Source organism: Ixodes scapularis, unplaced genomic scaffold (assembly GCF_016920785.2).
Source record: "Ixodes scapularis isolate PalLabHiFi unplaced genomic scaffold, ASM1692078v2 PGA_scaffold6__148_contigs__length_123643588, whole genome shotgun sequence".
In the NCBI taxonomy this organism is placed as follows: Eukaryota; Metazoa; Arthropoda; class Arachnida; order Ixodida; family Ixodidae; genus Ixodes; species Ixodes scapularis.
In genome coordinates, this window is record NW_024609881.1 from 38796632 (window position 1) to 38815376 (window position 18745).

Below are 18745 nucleotides of genomic sequence, written 5' to 3' on the forward strand. Positions count from 1 at the left end.
TGTGCACTGAGGATGTGAGCACGGCAGGACCTGGTATTCAGCATGTGCTCCTTGCCTTTCGCAGTGCGTTGACTGCGCGTCCACGCACGAGGCCCATGATACCCACTAGCATTATCGCTGATAGTTAGCTCGCTTTGGAGTCGGGAAGACTAAAATTCCTCCCTGTCATTCTCTACCGGAGAGCAACTATATTAAAATTATATTCATGTTCTAAAAACTGCTGAACTGCGTCAAATACAGTCCGTTGACGTTCGAAATTGAAGCTTTAAATAATGATGGAAATATTTATTTACTTCGAGTTTTACTGATCGAGAGTAATTTTTACTTTTAAACCTAAAACTCAAAAAGTTATTTGTAAAAATAATTTAGCTTCTTGATTCTCTTCGCAATCCTAAAACGTGCTCTAGTGAATTTTTGTTCTTAAAGCGGGCGTCTTCCGGTGGCTGCTGCGACAACATCTCGGGGCGCCATATTTTATGAATGCACCCGGAGCATATATTGTACACAAGAGTTCGGTCGGTGCAGCTCTTGTCTTCAGCAGACCCCTGTTGGATACTGTGAAGAAGAAACGCTTCAACATGTTTTCAATTATTGCTCGAATGCAGGTATGCTTCATGCTAAAGTACTGTGTTTGCATTTCTAATGTGTTGTAACACATCAACTAGTGCACTCGTAATTACGGGAGGACACCAACTTTGCAGGTGTCAGGATGGCTTTAGGCGTGAACGCACTGTGCCATTACCGAATTCGCCTTGAAACTTTCCATACGTCATTTTACCAACAAATTGTACACTTGAAAATGTTTTTTGTGTTGTAATTGATGGAAGTTGAAAAGACGAAAAAGACTCACTGCTGAGGGACCGCCAGGTAGCATTAATTTTTTTTTTCCAGTGCGACTCGAGCCTTCCCTACTTTAACATTGTTTATTATACAGCTGAACTCTACCTTTTTTGTGTTCATGCGTGTCCAAGTTAGATTTAAAGTGCAACAGCAGCCCTTGCTGTCTAAATTAAGTTTTAAACTTTACACTTTGCACTCATGCCCTTGATCTTTTTGCTTGCTCAAACCTCGAAGAAAAGATGGGAGATAAAAAACGCCAGGTTCAGTTTCATTTGCGCAAAAGCTAGCAGCCGAAATAGCTCAGTTGGGAGAGCGTTAGACTGAAGATCTAAAGGTCCCTGGTTCGATCCCGGGTTTCGGCAGCCGTTTAGGAACTTTTTATTCATAAGGTCAGGTGTCACCATCTTTTAACTAAGGGGCCGGATTCGGGATCCATCGCAGTCTCGAGGTCCACAAAATAAGTAATATCATAATAATGAACAACACAAAAATGGGCCTTGGATAAAAAAAACTTGAGCTAAAGAAATCGTAAAAAAATTAAGGTGAATTAATATATATATAGTTTCTTTTAATGCACCATGTTACCAATTTTGAGTTTAACAATATTTGTGATCCAGAGAACTCATCAAGCATAAATTAAAGCGAATAGGAACTTCTCCATATTCACAGACAACAGGAGACTAACAAGAATGGCATATCTGATGACAAGATTTTGTGCATCCGTTATTACAGAATCCACTAAGGACGAAATACTCGAGAACCTAACGGAATTTTGTCATAATTACACAAATATGAAGCAGGGCTGGGGATGGCATTGCACAATAAAATATATAGCATGAGAAGAACCGTTTTGATGAAGTTTTATGTATTTTTTTCTGATATTTTTGTTTTCGCTTTTAATGCGCGTCGCCCATTTTTTTTTTTTTTTTGTTACTCGCGCTTGTTTTGTTTTTGTAGCAGCGGGTTGCAGGCCGTGCGTCATTGGAAAGGCTGTGGTCATTTCCGGACCGGACCTGGAGCGGGGATGGGGCTTTTTGATAAGGTGATCACAGCTAGAGTGTTGAACCAAATTTTCTATTGGTTCGGTTCGGGCTTGGGTTTATGGCTTTTGGTTCATGTCCGTTTCAGTCCCGAGGAGCAAAAATAACTGCTGAAACTGATCTGAACCGGTTCCAGCCAGTTGGAACCGCAAAACTGAGAGTATATTTTCCGCATTTGTTTTTGGAATAGGCACAATTTACACCGTGAAGCCAGTAACTATAGTTTTTTATGCGTTTGTACACGACGTGCCACAGTCAAGACGTTTCTATGGAGGAGTAGGTGATTGTCGCGCTTCAGTTTGTCCCTACCGGCAACTTTCTCAACCGGGTTGGTGGTTACGTGGACGTAAACGTATCCACTGCATCGCGGATCGTATGGAAGGTGACTGCAGCGCTTGCCCGTTGTGCAGAGAGGTGCATGCGGTAAGTGACAACATATTTATTTCCTTTGTGGTGTTAGACGGGCTACAATAAAGTCATTGAATTCCTTGTTCATCTGATGTCATGCCAGGTATCTTGACAGGAGTCTATGTGTTCAGTGGTCTTAAAATTGATGACAAACGCGCAGTGTAAATTTATGAGCGATGAGAGAGGTATTAACCCAATTGGATATATTTGAGCAGTTCTCAATTGTAAACATTGTAATAATTCCAGCTTTACTCTTAATACTTAGAAAATAATTATACACTTCACTATCACAGAGCCATAGATACAAAATGTTATTTTTCTCCCATCAAGCCCCAGTATCATTGTGTTTATTTCCCATTCTTAAGAAAGAACGAATCTTGGCCAATATACAGTTTCTAAGTTTTACTTTCCTCTTTACAACACTACCAAATGCATTCCTTTAGGAGTAAAGGCCGTGTTACGAGCTCGCACTTTTCTGTGATTTGCTTAGTGACGAATTATGCATTTTGCGATCTACCACACAGGTAATAAATTGTAAAAGGTAACCCGGCAATGTATATACTTCGGTATTTCGAAACAGCAAATGGTCGCATATATGAAGGTGATTTTATAAGTCTTCATGAAGCGAGTGCACGTGACAACAATTTCAGTGCAAAGATTCCAAAGCAGAGAACAAATGTTTCAATACAGGTGGCCGAATGAAGGAGAGACGACTGAGGTGCAGCAGCAGTTCTTTAAGGTTGCGGGCTTCCTTTTCGTTATGAAGGATGTGAATGGTACGCACATTCGAATTCAAAAACAGTCTGACCACAAATACTCCAAGATCTCCAAGAAGAGAGTCGTTTCTGGAGAGTTAACCAATGAAACATACGACGGCTTGCTGCTGGACGACAGCGGGTATGCGTGCAAACCATGGCTCTTGACACCCTTCCTGGGGCCCCCGTCATCGCCAGAGGATCTGTAAAACAAAGCGCGCATCACAACCAGGTCTGTCTTGGAAAAATAAGCAGAAACGTTAAAAGGATTTCAGCATTACTATGGTCGAAGTGGTTCAAATTATTTATATGTTAGTGACACAAACGCTTTCATTATCTGTCAGACATTTGGTAGGAGTAAAATCGACAGAAAGGCAAATAAATGTTTCTAGTATGAAAGCGGTAGCATGTTGCATTTTAACGTTGTCTCAAAGGAAACAGTAGGAATGTGAGAAGAGGGTAAAAATAGCAGCAGTATTTTGATTTACATACTGAAAGTCTACAAGATACTCTGTCAAACATGACAGCAGTGTTATATAGCCAAACAAGTTCTAAATTCGTATCACAAGGTTTGTTTTTCTTGAACTGTTATGTATGGCAGCGAGTCGCGTAGCTTTGTTGAAAAAATAATGGTTGCAACCACTGGGAAGAAAAAGGACAATTTTTTTTTACTTCTGGTATGGATCTTTAAGTTTCTTGACTTGAAGTTTCAGCTTGAGTTGTTTTAGTGTAAACAGCTCTGTCTTTTCTGCACTAAAGACACGTTGCGCAGTCGCATACTCATTGTAATATTTTTTTTTGCAACCGTGGCAGCTTAGATTACTACATTATCGGCGTTCAGTTTTTCTTGGCGGCTAATTGGTCTAACTCAATGTCGTTTGCATCAATTTATTGCAGTTCCTTTCTTCGCCGTTGCAAATGACGCGCAGCCGTTTTACACCAGCGACGTGGTCGAATCGCTGGAGGAGGGAGATACTCGTTTCTCCCAAAGTTTCCGGAATGGCCACCTCACTGCCTTGAACCCCGTTCGTCAAGTGGCAGCAGAACTTCAGCAGAGCCAATACTGCACAAAACCTTGTTGAAGCTGGTTTTAGCCGAGTGGCTAAAAAACACAATTTCGTTTTCGTGTTCAAAACTATTTACTGTTTCCAACAGTCAATCTTTGAGTTATGTATTTTTTATGTAGTATAGGTAAAAGTATTAGCAACTTATCTCGGCTGCGAAATGTGTGCATCCTGTTTATAGTGAAGCCAGTGTCATTTGAGAAACATCTTTACATAATCAGTACTTTTATTCTACCTTCGCCTCGAATACATGTGGTCAGGGTGAAATGTCCAATGAACTTCACTCACTATTCGATGTGCGACAGTCGGTAATTGTTTTTAACAACATATGTAAGGAAGAATGCTCAAGCCCTCCCCCCCTTCCAGATTTTTTGCATTGTTAAAGAAAAACAATACGGGGAAAGAGGGCGGGGTCGAGCTTATTTTAATCTAAAATTACTAAGGCTTATGTATAACTACTGTCGCTCTTCACTGCATGAAATATCGCGTAGATGGTCATTGTCGGAAACTCGTTGTAGAAAGGCACTACTTGTCACACACTTAGTGGTTCGAAAGTTCAAAGCTATGTCTTTTTGACCTAAATACCTGGCACAGGTATTTAGGTTTTGCCAATGGCACATTTGCAAAAAAAAAAAAAAAACATAACAATAAATCCGAAGATGAAAACCTGGCGAAAAAAAAAGACTATCAAGAACCCGCCAGAAGTGTTGTATTCATGCATATTAAGAGACTCAGAACCTAAACGAGTTTTTCCTGCCAGTATGTGTACCAGCTAAAAGGAACAGGTCCTAAAAACGTAAATAAAAAAGAAAAATAAAAACAAAAAATTTTTTATTGACGTGCAAAATTTGAGCAGTTTTAGAAACCTTTGCCTATTAATAATTTATTTCTGAACGTGCCAAAACAATAAATAGAGTATTTTGTATTCTATGCGATACCTCAAACAATTTAGGCGAAAAAAAAAATGCCAAGTTTAGGGCATAATTGACCGTACATACATGTGTGGACATTTTTCCAAACTCTTCTTGAATAACAATAAGCATATCTTCCTAGGTTCTATATAGATCAGTCGTAAGAAGTTCAACATCTCTCTCTTAAATAGCTTCAGCTATAGCGCGCTTCAAATATGGCACAAACGACAATCGTCGAAAACCCATCGTTTTTCCTCGCTCCTTTGGGAATTTATTTCTTTAAAACTAAGCCTGCCAGAACATTGAAATAAACGACGGTGTCTTTTGCAAGGAACGCGGCACCGAATGTAAAAATGCGAAAAAAAAAGTCTCACTTAAATTCAACTGAAACAGTCCGATGGTCTTTCGAGATTCGACGAACTTCGAACTTTTACCCTAGAAGGTTGAAGATCGTCGAACCTTTGACTTTTCAGCGTTCGAATGTTCGATACTTTTTGATTTCTCCGTATAAATAAGTTCAAAAGTTCGAACATGGTCTATTTCTTAGCGTAAGAAGTTTGAAAGTTTGAAAAACGTCGACCTTTTTAGTGCGACAAGTTAGATAGCTCGAAAATCATTAATTGTTTTGGTATATCAAGTGCTAAAGCTCGACAAGCATCGGTTTTGCAGCGTAATAAGTTCAAAAGTAAAAAAGGATCGAATTTTATAGCGTAATAAGGTCGGGGGTTTGAAAAAAATTGCATTTCTGAACTCGCAAAGATCGGAATTTCGAAAAGCGTCAAGCTTTTTAGTTTAACAAGTTCGAAAATTACACTTCCGTCGAATTTTTCGATAAAGAAAGTTCGAAAACTTGAAACCTTTCGAACATTCCGAACTGCTTCATTCGATCATTGAAACTTCGGTTCGAAAAAAGTCCCATCTCTCATCAAGACCACAATCCTTGGGTACGTCGACGAAGGTGCAGAAAGAGCAAGTGTTACTAACAATACCATCATCATCGTTTACTAGAGGTACTACATCAAAAATTACTTTTCTCCAAGACCGGATATGTCAAGTGGATAGTCGAGTGCGGGTATGTTTAGATTGTAGTCGCCCGGTGCTGCTCTGTGCATTGACGAAGTGAGCATGGCAGGACCTCTCTATTGAACACCCTGACTCCATCACGCGCTCGTTTACTTTCGCTTTGCGTTGGCTGCGTGTCCACGCTCGTGGCCCACGATACCCACTAGAATTATCGCCGCTACTTCGCTCGCGTTGAAGACGGGAAAACTGAAGCTCCTCCCTGCATTTCTCGTCCTGCCAGCAACTATAATAAAATTATCATTACGTTGTATAAACTAGTGAACTTATGGGAAGTAACGTTTTTAAAGACTCGAGTCCGAAAATATTTATAAGAGAACTTAAGCTTGCTGATTTCCTTTAAAATCCTTCAATGTGAAATAGTGATTTTTTTTTTTTGAAAGCGGGCCTCTTCCGGTGGTTGCTGGGACGATATTTCGGGGACTATATTTTTTAAATTTATTTTTGGCGTATATTGTACACGAGCGCTCGGCCGGCGCAGCACTTCTCTCCAGCAGGCCCCTGTTGGATACGGTGGAGAAGAAACGCTTCAACATGTTTTAATTATTCTTCGAATGCCGCTATACTTTCTCATGAAGTACTGTCTTTACATTTCTAATGCGATATAACACATCAACCGGTGCACTTGTAACTAACGGGAGGACACCAACTCTGCAGGTGCCATGATGGCTTTACGAAGGGACGCGCTGTGCCAGCCATTATCGAATCTGCCTTCAAACATTCAATGTGTCATTTTGCAAACGAATTGTACACTTGGATTTTTTTGTTCTAAGTGATGGAAGCAATAAAGGCAAAAACGACTCTTTGCTGCAGGACCGCTAGGTTGCATTAAATCTCTATCCGGTACGACTCGTACCCTCCCTGGTGTAACATCGTTTCTTCTACAGCTGGGCTATACCTTTGTGTGTTCACGCATCTGCAATTTAGATTTGGGGTGCCGTAACAACACTCGCTATCTTAATGAATATATAGGCTTTGCATTGATGCCCTTGCCTTTGTTGGCTTCTCAGACCCAGAAAACCATAATAGAAAGTAAAAAAAAAAAAAAAAACATCAGGTTTAGTTTTATTTGAGGAAACGCGAGCAGCCGAAATAGCTCAGTTGGGAGAGCGTTAGACTGAAGATCTAAAGGTCCCTGGTTCGATCCCGGGTTTCGGCAGCCTTTTAGGGACTTTTTATTTTGGAGGTCAGGGTTCACAAACTTTTTTTTGTCTATTTAGGGCCAGCAAATAAATAATTCAATAATAACGAGAAAACACAAAATAAACAAGCCTGAATATGCATTTAACTTTACAAAAGAAACTTCTGTAATTGTAAAAAAATATATAAGGGATTTATATAATTTCTTTCAATACACGATGTTGCCACTTTTTAGATTAAGAAGAATCATAATCCGGAGAACTCACCAACCATATATCAAAGCGCATAGGAAGTTTCGCATCTTCACCCGCAGAAGGAGACTAACCAGAATGGTAGATCTAATGACGAGAATTTGTGCATCCGTTATTACAGAATCCACTAAGGACGAAATACGCGAGAACCTAACAGAATTTTGTGATAGCTACACAAATATAAAGCAGGGCTGGGGATGACAATTTACTATAAATCGTATAGCACGAGACGAAGCGTTTTGATAAAGTTTTTCTCGTTCTTTTTGATATGTTCGTTTTCGCGTCTGGCGCGCGTCGCGAATAGACCGATCTCACAAGGAGTTGCGCGACGCCACCGCTGCCGCGGTGCATTCTGGTACCTGTAGTTCTCCCCAGTTTTCCGGCCGCGTCGGCGCGCACTGTGCGCCCGGCGTTTGGAAAGTTTCGGGTTAGCACGAGACTTTTAGCCAGGTGTTGACTCATGGGTTTCAATCGGTGGCTTCACATGTTGTATGCCTTGGAGCTATAATAAAAGTACCAGGCAAAAAGGCCTCGGATAATATGTCTTCCCGCAAGAAAGAAGCATGGCAAAGAAAGGTACACCATAGAGATCATACATACTAACTCTAGAGGAAAAGGTCCGCCATTTTACCATACATTCTGGCTGCCGCAAGCGGCGGATCATGCAGGCAGACCCTGGGGGTCCCAAACACGGTTACATCATCAGAGCATTTTCGTGAACTTCAACAATCCACGAACTTACCGGTGGAAAGATATTCGCGTTCCTTTCGAAGCTTTCTTTTTGCGTAGCGCGCAGATGTACGGCCTCGCGTTAACGCTAAACTAAACCATATACCCGGCTTCGACAGTGGGGCGCGGGTGGCGCGGTTGAGGAATACGAAACTGCGCAATCACCAGATTTCCGAGATTTCGACAAAAGGGAAGTTAATACAGCGTAATGACTTTATTGCTTTTTATAAGCGTTAGAATAGCTCAGAATTTAGTTTACAACGCTAAATTATCACTGTTTATATTGCTGAGAGTTTTCACTCTTCGCGTTTACCATGACAACGTTGCTTTCTTTCTCTCGTGTTCTGTCGCTTTCTTTTGCGATCGTTCACTCGGGACCCCGGGTGTCGGCGCACGGGATTTGCCACTCCTCCTCACCCACCCTTACCCCCCTGAGGTACACAGAGCCGGACAGAGCGGCAGGAAAAATAGCGTTTTACGATTTGTTTCGCGATTTGCTTCATAATTTATATCAAATTATTGCACGTCAGCTAAAATATGTAAGATTACAGGGCACGAGACATAGAGCGTGCCGAAGTGTTCCGTACGCTGGAGTCTCTCTGACCATCTGCTCCGTAGCGGCCTATTCGTGTGTCTATCTCAAATCGGACCTCCGCAGTGCTTTGCGGAGGCCCGTTTTTAATGCACTTCATACTCGGTGTATTTTGGGGGTTATACTGTTATGGCGACGAGATGTTTGAAGCATAACTGTGCTTCAAAAGATCAGGACAATCACTAAAAAAGAGCAGCGATTCCCGATATGTACCACTTGATATAAAAACTTTTTTTGGAAGCAGCCTTCATTTTTTTTTTTTTTTCATACCAACGCGAAAAGATTACACAATGCAATTTTAGAAGTGCAACACGTACTTACCGCCAAAAATGTAACAAACGAACCCCATCCATTTTGTGGTGGTCTATTAGGCTGGTGTTACTGATCCATTCTACACTAGCACCAGTCGAGACCGCAGAAAAAAGCTTCCCCTCTCGGGCGACTGTTAGCTTTCGGATCTTGCGCGAACAAAATAAAACTGAATAGAAACTGTGCACGAAAAATCATCTCCACCCCAAGCTTTCAGGTATCAGCATGGTTGCTTCTTTTTGGCGATTCTAAAGCGATAAGACGACTGAAACTGCTTTTCTGCACTTGCTGAGGAACGTAAGGCATCACAAACAACACAATCTTATGAAGTAAAAACATGCAAGAGAATCAAGGTGATACCGGGGCGGTGCCAAATGGTAATCTATGATGATACACGTACGCGCAGCCGTATGTAGCCGGGAAGCCGGGAAGGGATGACTACAAGTAGCATGGCGGCGGCACCACTTCCGGAATGCGCGCGCCTGCGCAGTTCGCTTGGTGACATCGGTATATTCCTCTTTCTTACGCGCACTTTCTTTTGGTTGTAGCAGCAAGCCGGGCGGCGTGCGTCACGCGAAAGGCCACGCGAAAGGCCACGGCCATTTCCGGACCGGCCGAAACGGCTCGGCGGACCAGACCTGGCCCAGGGGCCGGGATTTCGTGACCTCTGGTTTGCCGCTTGGGTTATCACAGCCGGAGTGTCGAACCGAATGTTTTATCCTTTCGATTTTGTTTCGGGTTCACCGCTTTTGTTTTCGTTCCGGTTCAGTTCCGGGGAACATAAATAACGGTTTAAATCAGTTCGCACTGGTTTAAATCATTTTGAACAGCAAGACTGAGAATATGGTTTCCGTGTTGTTTGTGCAATAGGCGCAATATCCGCCGTGAAACGAGTATCTCTATTTATAAGAAATTGCGTCTTTTAATTTAGACTCAACATTAAATGAAAATCTAGAATAACACACACAACGCTGTGTTTCTACTACTCAACACCCATTTCAACACACGCAAATTTTACCTGAACCGAAAGGTTTTTCCGAAGTGTGGTAGGTAACCTAAAATACCCGTGAATGGTGCAACTTATGTCGCAGTATGAGAACTCGAATTGAAGTTGTGCCCTTGAACTTAGGAATGAATTACAGTGCAGAAAATCCTAAACTGGGCACCCTGTCGCAATTATTCTGCGAACTATAGACTTTTCCATCGCTTGTCGCCCAGGCGAAAAATGTCGAGTCACTGGACTGTTACGCAGACGCGGCGTACGATTTTTTCGCAAGAGGCGCTATTGCGCGTGCTCAGAAGGCGTTTAACAGCCCAGTAAGAAAAGATGGCAGCTCGCAGAAGGCGTTTGTTCGAAAGGTCTATAGTTTACGAAATACCTTGCACAGTATATATGATGACAGCGCAACTGGGCTGAAATCAGTATTTTCAAAATGTCAGAAAAGTTTTTGGAGCAGCCCTTTCAGGTCTACCTTTTATATAAACAACGAGTGGCAATTGTAAGGCTTGTTTTTCCAACCTACATTTTTAACCTGAACACCGTGATGTAGGCGAAGAGCCATTAATAAAGAATAATCCCAATTGTTAACTCTAATCTATGCGCACCTTTGCAGCTATATCGAATCTGGCTTAATATAGCGTGTTGCCAAGTGAACATTTCCCTATACATAATAAACTTGCATAGCCTGGATGTTGTTATTTGTTCTTGACAATCGGCGGTATGGCGTTTTGATGCTATGCAATGAACGCGTGTTCCGTAACCGCTTTAATCCTCTCAGCGTGTTCGACTAATTCGAGCTGCAGTAGCGATTCCGCATCAGGTACGATGGCATTAGGCATATGGTCAAGGTACTTTGGCCACACCTGGAATCACGGACGCGCCGCAGTCAAGACGTTTCTACGGAGCTGCAAGTGATTGTCGCGCTTCCGTTGGTCGCCACCTGCAACCATCTCATCACGGCTGGCGACTACGTGTACGTACACGAAGCCACGGCACCGCGGATAGCGGGCTACTACAAAGTCATTGAATTCCTTTTTCATCTGATTTCATGCCAGGTATCTTGATAACGGACTATGTGTTCAGTGGTCTGAAGATAGCCGACAAACGAGTAGCTTAAGTTTATAAGTGACGAGAACCATACTAATTGAAGTGGAAAGCGGTAACTGTTCGTAATTATAAACCCTGAATTTTTTTTTCGGAATCACTCCTACTACGTTACCAGTAACCATACACTTGACTACCGCAGAGCCCTAGAAACATAATATTACTTTTCGCCTCTCAGGAACGAATATGGATGTGTTTTACTTTTCATTAAAAACAAGAAACAAATTTGGGCCATTATACAGTTTCTAAGCTGTATTTCCCACTCTACAACGTTGGGAAATGCATTCCTTTACAAGTAAACGCGGTGTTACGAGCTCGCACTTTTTCATGATTTCCACAATCACGAATGAGGCATTTTGTGATGTAGCATAACAATGATTCATTTTAAAAGTTATCAGAATGGATATACTTTCGTATTTCCAAACAGCAATTGGTCGCATGTATGAACGTGCTTTTTATAAATCCTCACGAAGCGGGTATACGTGACAACGATTTCAGGACGCAGATTTTAGACGACAAATGTTTCATTGCAGGTGGTCAAATTAAAGTGAGGCGGTTGAGGAGTAGCAGCAGTTCTTTGAGGTGGCGGGCTTCCTTTCCGTTGTGGTGATGTGGACGGTACGCACATTCACATTCAAGAACCGTCTGACCAAAAAGAAGCGTACAATTAACTGCAGGTTGATGGAGTGACTGCCACTTCATCAACGTTCAGTTGGTGGTATAGGCTTCACACCGAATTCGCCATGTGGTAGCAGTGTGGACTGGCAGTGCAAACGACCCCAAGATCTTCAAGAAGAGATTCTTTTCTGGAAAGTTATGCAAGGGAGCATACGATGGCTTACTTTTGGGCTACAGCAGTTATGCGTGGAAGCCATGGCTCATGACACCCTTCCTGGTGCCCTTGCCACTGCCAGAGCAGGTGCATAAAAATGCGCACATCACAATGATGTGTATGGTGAAAAGGTAAGCCGACACATTAACATAATTAGGCTATTACTTCTGCCGAAGCGGTTCAAATTATTTAAATCTTATTCACATAGGCACCCGCAATCATCTGTGAGACATTTCTTAGGATTAATGCTGACAAAGTCAGCAAAGTGTACCTACTATGAATGCGCAATATACATAAAAAATTGGATCACTGCACTAATTAAATAAACATAAAACCTTCAAATGATTTAGACCTCTTGTTTGCGTCGCTTCCTGCCTGAAATTGGCTAAAAGTGAGTTATACCATCTAAAAAGCGGTGATTGCTTTTATTTAAGCTCTAGTTACAACGTAGCTTTTAGCTGAAATGTTAATTTCAGCTATTTATGTTGCAAAGTGCTGTTTAGAGAAAACAGTCTTTAACGTTCAAAAATTATCAAAAGTTCTTAGTCGTTTCACATAACTTGAAGATAAACCTGTAAGCATAACGATATTCTATCTTACAAAATTATTTATCGATTTTCCTGAACCTATTTCTTCTATGTGTGCCAAAAGTGCAGAGATGCCATTTGTATAATTAAAAAAACGTTACATTTGCTTTGGAAGAACGATGTGATGAGCGATCAGAAGTGCCCTTATATTAAAATGTTGACCCCTGTAGTTCATTATACGTACTGCTGCATCCAGCAACTTTTGCGGGACCACTGGCCAACTGAAACGGCGCCTTCACAGCCTGCAAGCCGAGCTCAGGATGCTTCCCTAAGCATGCTGCGATATCGTGGTGGCCTTCTCCATCCTCCGCAACCTCGGCAGATGCTTTCCATGAAGCCTAGCGAACCCTTCCCTGTCAAGTAAGGTTCCCACCAACCCCATAGAAACAATACGGCCTGACATCGTGGCAGCTCAAGCTGCTATTGTGGCCCGAATTTTTTGTGAATGTATGATTATTCCATAGTGCGGGGCAGGTACTCAGACATTATGTTCTAAAGTAAAGAATTATTCTTTGCTTTTTAAACTTTTAACCGCACGTCGATAGTATGTTGCATTTTAGCGTTGTGTGCAAGAGAACAGTAGGAATGTGATCAGAATATAAAACATAAAAACATTATTTTGATTTCCATACTGCAAGTCTACAAGATACTGCATCAAACAAAATATCAGTATCACATGGCGAAACAAATTTTAAATTCGTAGTCCAAGTGTCTTTCTTTAACAGTTTTGTCTGACAGCGAGTCGCGTAGAATTTTCAAACAAATAAGAGGCAAGTTCAATGCGAAAAAAAAAAAAAGACATTTTGTTAGTTCTCGTGTAGATTTGCCAGTTTTTTAATCTAAAGTTCGAGCTCGATCTGTCTTAGTGTAAACAGCTCTGTCTTTTCTGCAGTAGCGACACGTTGCGCAGTCGCGGCCTCGTTGTAACATTTCCTTGCTACCGTGGCCGTTGAGATTACTACTTCAGCGGCGTCCAGTGCCCTCTAGTTGGATAATTTGTCTAACTCAATGTCGTCTCCATCACTTGCTTGCAGTTCCTCTCTTGGTCGTAGCAAATGACATGCAGCCGTCCTGCACAAGCAGTCTTGTACACGTTACTAAAAAAGTATTTCATTACAATTACTATTACTCTTGGCTAAAGTTTACTTTGCTTTTTATTTATTGATTACTCGACGGCAAAAGTAATTGGACATTACTTAAAGAAGTAATCGTTACTTTTCCGATTACTTTATTGTGTGAAGACATCTTTAGCGCTCATAACAATAAACTGCTTCCAACCTATATTTCACATTTGCACAAGTATTGAAGAAGAAAAACTGGCTCCATCTTCGTGCGGACACAAGCATAGAATTCGTTTGAAGACATTTAATGATTTGGGCATTCGCCAGTGTGTGTGTGAATGGGGGGGGGGGGGGGAGGCGGAGGGGGTTCTAGATCTTGTTAAGGTTGAGCAAGGGTTGTCGCTCAAAGTTTGCGTCGCTCATTTTATTATTCACATGTGGATAAGCTCGCATGTTATACAAAAAAGCAGCAGCTCCAGGATTTTAAACGGATCATGTGCAGTATCCATTAGCGGAAGAGATCGCCCCGACCATTTCTCAACTCGAAACATTGCTTCTCACAAAGACCACGTAGGGGAAATGGGGAAATATTTCAACTGCCTTTGTTATATATTGCATCCGCTTTAGGCATATTGTTCGGTTCTGGTTCTCCTACGGGCTGCGAGTAGGTACCCTAAGCAGGATATTTTTAATTTTTTTATTTCTTTGTGTGTGTGCGTGAGGGGGCTAGTTTGAACAAAGGACTCACAAAGCTACATTCTGCTTCCTCAAACTTCGCCCTGAATGGCCTTTGTCACGCGCTGTTGCTTCCCTGGGGCTTCCCACTCCCAGTCCCAGCTCGAAAAAAAAACAAAACAACAAAAAAACGGACCTTCCACAGAGACTGTACATAGAAAGAGATTAACCTCGTTTCCTACAGCTCCGCAAAATTTTTTTTCTTTTTCCGTTCGAAAAAAAAAGCAAATTTTATTTTTGTCATTTCATTAAAAAAAGGCGTGTGCCCGGGGGGGGGGGGGGGGGGGGGGGTGCCGTGGACAAATTGTAACGGTGACAAGTAATTTTATTACTTCAAGAAGTAATCAGATTACTCTTGTGATTGCTGCCTAATAATAGTAATCAATTGATTACAAAATTACTCCAAAATGTAATCGATTACAAGTAATTTGATTACTTGTAATGCCTACGGTACAAGTCTGTGCACAAGCGACGTGGTTGGATGCCTGGAGGAAGGAGAGCTCGTTTGTCCAAAGGTTTCCGTGGTGGCCACCTTCCTGCCTTGCAGCCCGTTCGTCCAGTAGCAGCAGAACATCAGGAGAGCCAATGATGTACAGAACAATGTTGATGTCGATTTTAGCTGAGTGCTAAAAAGGCATTTATTTTTCGTTTTTAAAGCGATTCACAGTTTTCAGCAGCCTATCTTTGGGTTAGGTATTTGTTGTATCGTCTGATGAAACGGGAGGCCGGGTACTCAAGGAAACACCGGAGACTTCTATAAAGTCCAGAACCCAAGAATACGCGTCACGCGATGGGCGTGACTTAAAACTATACATACAAAAGTAACAACTTGTAGTAGCATGGGAACCACTCAGATTAATATTCACAAACCGAAACTAGGTTACAACTCCCTACCAGTTAGGATTAGAATCACTCATGTTCAAAACGATCGGGAGGACGCCTAGTTCTGGTACTACGCCTGAGCACTACATCAGCATGAGTAGGCGACGCTGAGTAGGTTGGGTGTGGTGATGTATTACTGGCCACATCTGAACTTTCATGTCCACATGACCGGCTTCAACCATGGGGACTTAGAAGGAACAAAAACGCCCATTTATCAGCATCATGGGACAATGACACACGCACCTCAAATGACATTTCAGGGTGGTATTCTAGAAACGACCGCCTCAGACGGTCAACATGCACAAAACGCACTTGTCCGGTCACCAACACCAAATAAGTCATTGGAGACTTGACACTCCTGCTTGTTCCTTGCCACCATTTCACCGTTTCTTTACGTACCGTTGTCACGAACACGGGGACACCCATCGAGAACACTTTCGGTGCACACTTAAGCTTATCAACGGCACACTTGGTTCTCTCAACGTTTTTCTGCAGCGCCATTTTCATCTCTGGATTAAAAAAATCTCCTCCTTAGTTTCCTCCCCAAGAAAAACTCAGCGGGAGCTTTCTCTGTGAAGGTGTGCGGAGAAGTTTTATACGCCGAGAGTAAATTGTCTAGGCGATGTTGCAAATACCTTTTTGGATTATGCTGCGGCTCCTCTAGAAGTTGTTTCGTCAGTGATTTCTTTTCTGTTTGAACAACCCGCTCTGCTGCGTCGTTTAATTGTGGATGATAGGGTGGGGTGAGGTTGTGCTTAGCACCATTGCTACGCAGAAAATCGGTGAACTCTTTCGAGCGAAATTGTGACCAATTTCAGTGACAATCTCTAGTTGTAGTCCGTGGGTTCGAAGCCATCACATGACTCTCTCAATGGTTTGCTGCGTGGTAGTTGATCTCATTTCCTAACCACTTCAAGTAAGAGTCCACCACAAGCAACCGCGTCTTGCCTTTCTTCTCTGCAAAATCTAAATGTACCTTTTCCCATTTGTTGGTACACCATCTTCATGGCTGCAGAGGGACAGGCTGTCCAATCGACGACACGCTCGGGCACACACCGCACCGCTTCGATACAACTTCGAGAGCTATCTCTATGCCTGGCCACCAGACCATGGCTCTTGCGGCTGCTTTCATCTCTGTGATGCCCATGTGTTGCTCATGCAACAAGCTAAGCATGTCCAATTGGTGGGGACTTTGGGACAACTACTTTGTTGTTCCATACAAGACAACCAACGTCGACGGAGAGCTCGAACGTTTGAACAAAAAATGCCTGATACTCCTCAGATACTTTCTGAGGCCAACCTCGATCGTCATTTCTCGCACAGCACTCAAGACTTTGTATTTTGCTTTTCTCGTTCGACATCCTTCGAGGTTACTTTGGAGTTCTCTCGCAGTTGAGGAATAAAGAATCTCATCGAAGTTCTCAGACGCACTAAGCAGGGGTAACCTTGACAGGCCATCTGCGTTATTGATGGTGTTCCCCGACTTGTAAACAATGCGGTAACTATAGTCAGCCAGGTAGTTCAGCCACCGATGAATGCGGGCCAAAGCTACTGTACTAGGTGGTCGCTTAATGTCAAAAAGTACTGTCGAGGGCTGGTAGTCCGTTACAGCCTTTAAGGTGCGTCCATACAAGTACTTCTGAAACTTTTTAAGTCCAAACACATTTGCAAGCGCCTCTTTCTCGATGTGGGCTTCGTTACGCCCTGTAGGCGACATCGACCTTGATGTAAATGCAATTGGTTTCTCGACATCGCCTAAGATGTGGGACAACACCACGCCAAGACCATACGCCTGAAGCCTCAGATGTCAGCTGAATCTCTTTGTGCCCAGCATACAGCTCTAAGCTTTGGCTATCACAACAAAGATCTTCACACGTTCAAAGTGGTTAGCACATTGGCTTGACCATTCCCACTCGTTGCTTTGCCGCAGAAGAGAACGCAGAGGCTCAAGCAGAAAAAACACAGTTGGCAAAAATCTTGCGTAATAGTTTATAAGGCCTGCAAATGCCTTAAGCTGGGTCAGGTTCGTTGGTTCGGGGGCTTTGCGCATCGCCTCCATTTTTTTCTGCTGTTGGATGTAATCCCTATTATCCACAATGTGTCCTAAGCACTGAACTTGGCTCTGGAAGAACTTGCATTTCCCAACATTCACTCAGAAGCCGTGAGCGCTCAGTTTCTGCAGCACCTGGTCCACGACGGTGAAGCATTTTTTGTTGTCTTTGCCAGCAACGAGCACATCATTCAGGTAGCAGGCGGTACCACGTATATCTTGTAGGATCTAATTCATTACTTCAGCAACGCTTTCGATAAGGTGCCTCATGAGCAACTGCTTTTTACACTTGAAAAACTTGGACTTTCAGATGGTTTTGTTAACTGGATTGCTGGACAATTATCACATCGCACACACTCTGTTTCCGTCGGAGGCTGCATCTCTCCAGTTCTGCCTGTAATATCAGGGATCCCCCGAGGGGGCGTTTTAGGTTCTCTTTTGTTCCTGGTGTACATAAACGATATTATATCAATCCTTGACGCAGGTGTCCATATACATCTTTTTTCTGACGATTGCACTATTTTTATAAATTAGAGCTCGGATCAGTTATGGCTAGACCCCAGTTTGCATTCCGTTGTATCATGGTTGGATACCTAGAAAATGAAGCTTAATTGTGCTAAATTAGAACTTTTGCCTATTACCAAAAAGAAGCAACTCTTTAAATGCATTTATAACATCGCGAACACCCCGGTTACTCTGAAGCAGAAGCAGAAATATATTGGTTTCATTATATCGGACACCCTCTCAAGGCCTCATCATATAAAACATATTTGTTCCTGGGCATCTAGGCAGTTGGGTTTTTTTAGAAGAAAGTTGAAAAACGCTCCGATACAGGCTAAGCTACATGCTTATTATTGATTTATCAGAGCTCTAAGTTGGAGTCTGCAAATGTCGTTTGAAATCCATTCACTCAGAAAGACATCCGGGAGTTGGAGATGGTGCAACGTCGAGCAGTTCGGTTTAGTTACGGAAAGTATACCCTACTGAAAAAACCCGTGTAAAAATTCATACTGGTTGACCCGTATATCTCATACGGTGTTATAGGATACGGGTCTCCCGTATGATACTGGGAACCCGTACCTGTACAGGTTGGCCCATTCAGATACAGGAACCCGTTCAGATACGGGGCCGTACGTGTACGGGTTGACCCGTTTAGGTAAGGGAAACCGTGCCTGTACGGGTTGACCCGTTTAGATATAGGAACCCGTACCTTACAGGTTGACCAATTTAGATATAGGAACCAATATTTATGCATGTTCATCTGTTCAGATAGAGAAACCTATATCTTTAAAGGTTTATCCGTTCTGACGCAGTAATAGGAATCAACATGGTGTCCAACGTTTGCAAACGGATGGATGGATCTTTGCAGGTTTAA

The 18745-nt window shown here is 42.5% G+C and overlaps 2 non-coding genes across 2 annotated transcripts; both read left to right on the top strand.

Annotated features, from left to right (window-relative positions):
* The first annotated feature begins 1129 nt into the window (after positions 1 to 1129).
* Trnaf-gaa lies at positions 1130 to 1202 on the top strand. The gene has a single exon. It is a non-coding gene; the product is annotated as a tRNA-Phe (tRNA).
* A 5982-nt stretch (positions 1203 to 7184) lies between these two features.
* On the top strand, positions 7185 to 7257 carry Trnaf-gaa. The gene has a single exon. It is a non-coding gene; the product is annotated as a tRNA-Phe (tRNA).
* The last annotated feature ends 11488 nt before the right edge of the window (positions 7258 to 18745 follow it).